Raw genomic sequence first — 3,464 nt, forward strand, 5'->3', positions numbered from 1 at the left:
TATATATATATATATATATATATATATATAATGGAAATTGATATTTGGCATATGCCCAAATATCGATTTCTCATGCGTTTTTTGGCCCGATGATGAGAGTTCGCGTCATGTGCCTAAAATTCCAGAGCTCCCGCGCCACGATGAGATCGAACCCTTGACCTGAGAGAACTTATAGTGACCCCACCACCAACAGACCAAGGCTTGCGGCAACTCAAATGTGAATATAACAAAGAGAAAGTTTATCAAATTTAATGGTACACTAGAATTTTACTCACAACTCAAATGGATATTAGGGCTCACAAAATGTCCAATTTATTAATTACTTAAAAATAAAGAAAAAACAAAATGCAAAAATTTAAATCAATAAAACTAATATCATTATCCACGTTGAAAATTACTATAATTAGTCTTCTCTTATTCTAAAATGAAGAATTACAAGACAATATGATAAGTTTTATCATAATTTGGGGGCAAGCGACAATGAATGGCAAGCATCAATAGTTGGGTCAATTATCATCAAAGTTCAATCAACCCACTAGAGGTAATAGCCAATGCACATCAACAAATAATCGTCGAAACCATGAAGATCACTTCAAATGAGTTACAAAACCATGACAAACTCACAGAGTAATAGTCAAGGCATGAAGATGAACTCGTTGAAAATTAAACATAGCAAATTCAGTGACAGATTGAAGATGTTTGTGCCAAATTAGGTTGGCTCATGACTTCATGTGAGTCCGCGATTGTTGGAAAAATTTAACATGTATTGAATGTAATTAAAACGAGCTATTAAGTGTATCCTTAAAAATTCACTATCGCAACATCTTCTTTTTAAGCATTTCAAAATCCACAATTTCTTGTTATTTAATGGAAATGTTATTGTTTCTTTGCATTTATCATTTCCTCATTCTCCTCTATTTTACCTTTCAATTTGAGTTTGGTAGCACCACTAGTGTGTTGAAGGATAAGTGCAAGTTCTTTGGCCAATATTGAAAATGTATCATAGATCTTCATTCCCATGATGTTCATTGCCATGACATGATTCTCATTGAAGGCTATGGAGACATTGTTGATCTCCCACTCAACAATCTTGACCTTCCTATAGCTAGTTATCTATGGTATGCTCATTCTGTATTACGACTCATTCATAAATCAACTATGTATATATGAACACAGCTAGAGTGTGTTCTTTGGGTGAACTGCATCATCTCTAGACATTGTCCCAAGAAAATCCCATTCATTCATATAGAGGTGAGATTACATGTATGTATGATTCTTGTTTGATATGTTGTGTGGGCACAAAGTTCAGTGCGTTAATGGCAGCCAGATTGTTAGGTTCTTTTTGACCAAACATAGAAGACCAATTAAATATATTTAGATGTAGTGCCTAGCAAATAGAGGACATAAGATTATCATCTAAATCACTTGATCTTATTCTTGATTGTAGAAATCAAATACTTCCATGCCATCACAACTAGTTTTCTCCATGAAAAGTAGGAAGATACTTGCTCAATGCATACACACTATACATGGTGGTGATATATTTGCTATATGAAGCTAACAATGAGTATTATACCAATCATATTGTTTTCTTATTAATAACTTAACCAAAAAAAATATATATCACCAATGTTAGTCCCAACCTAGATTAAAAATGTTGGCGGTATTTTAAAAATCATTAGGTCGTGCCTCTATAAAGAGTTTTTTTTTGCCTTCATCCTAATCTCAAGACATATAGAATGAGCATCTTGGCATGTCACTTATACATGTAAATGACCTTAAGCTTCATTCGCGAGAAACAAATCTTTCATTTGAAGAACATTTAGGGTCATACAAAGTGAGCTCTATGATATGTAGAAAACTCTTCGTCAGAAAATGTATATAATCATGTGCATAATATGTTCTCGAGGGATTGCTAGTACTAATGTTAGCATAGTATAGCCTAATGGTTGTAGGAAGACTAAGGTTGTTGAGTGGGAGATTCATGGTGCCTCTTGAACCTTCTATGAGAATCCTGTCATGGCTACGGATATCATGGCCACATGGACATGAAGAACTTGAGAAAAAATTTAAAATCATCTTTTATTACTTTTTTTAAGAAATCAAAAAAATAAAAAAAATAAAAATCAATATTGTCACATTTTAGAAGGGTGACAAAGTGTCCGTTTGGGGCAGCTTGTGCGTTTCAGGATAAGTTGCTTATCCTGAAAAGCGACAGCCGGGCGACCCGCAGGCCGACTGCAGGGGTCGACCTGCGGTCTGCTTTTAGTGTAAAAACTCAAACGCAGTTTCGGATAAACTGGTGAAACGCGCGAACCAAATAGTACGACGTCGTTTTGAAAACGCTGCCCGCACTTATAAGCTGTCCCAAAGTGCTATTTTCTTCTTTAGAATAATAAGTTTGTTAGCTTGGTTTTCAAAAATATAATTTAATTTTATTGTTTTAAAAATGTTATTCTTTAGTAACATTTAAAGTATAGTTATGTAATAAATTAAAATAAAATAATTGCTAATTTGCATTTGAATATAAAAAGAAGACTATAATTGTAATTTTTTAAAATAATTTTTTAAATATAAATATATTAAAATCATATGCTTTGTAAATTTAATTTTAATATATTAAGAAGTGGATAACCTATATTTTTCTTAGGAAATAATCATTTGGTAAGTTAATTTATTTGGGATTAAATATAATAATTTGTAAAATAATTTGTAAATAGAAAACTCTTTCGCAAGCAATATTTATTTAATAATTTGTAAAATAGCAATATTAATTAAAAAAATTACCCTTTATGCATAAACAATGTCATGTGCAATCTCAATATTAAATTTTTTTAAAAATATTTAAATAAATAATTCGTAAATTATAATATAATATAATTTATAATAATTAATATAAGCTCTATATTATTAGCAAGATGAGTTATATACTCCATAATTTTTACTAAAAATAAAGTTTAGTACATTTCAAATGTCAGCTAAAAACATATATCATGTAGTGTAGCCAACGTATCTCTTACAACCATCTATGATGTTGCATGGGCTGCATGACTCTAGTAATTGTAGTGCAGTAATCCAAAGCAAATTGTGCAAAAGGTGACGGCGGGAGAACAACGGCGACTGCGGCGGTTGGAGGCAGTGCAAGCGGGGCGGCACAGGAGGCGAAGGCAAGCAAGAGGTGGTTGTGGGGGCGGGTGGCGATAGCCGCGATGGCAAGTAGCACGTGGGGGCTGCAGTAGAGGCGAATGATAGGCAACGAGCAACGACGGTGGACGATGGGCAGCAGAGGAAGCAATAGGCAATGGCGGACGCGAGCGGGGGACAGCAAAAGCGAGTGACAGACAACATAGACAAGCGGCGGCGGGCGGCAACGATGGACGGGCGGCGGCGACCGTGCTTGACAAGCATTGACTGTGGGCGATGACGGCGGGGGGGCGACAATATTTTTAATAAATGATGTAATT

The sequence above is a fragment of the Phalaenopsis equestris genome, unplaced genomic scaffold (genome assembly GCF_001263595.1).
Source record: "Phalaenopsis equestris unplaced genomic scaffold, ASM126359v1 Scaffold000107, whole genome shotgun sequence".
Classification (NCBI taxonomy): Eukaryota; Viridiplantae; Streptophyta; class Magnoliopsida; order Asparagales; family Orchidaceae; genus Phalaenopsis; species Phalaenopsis equestris.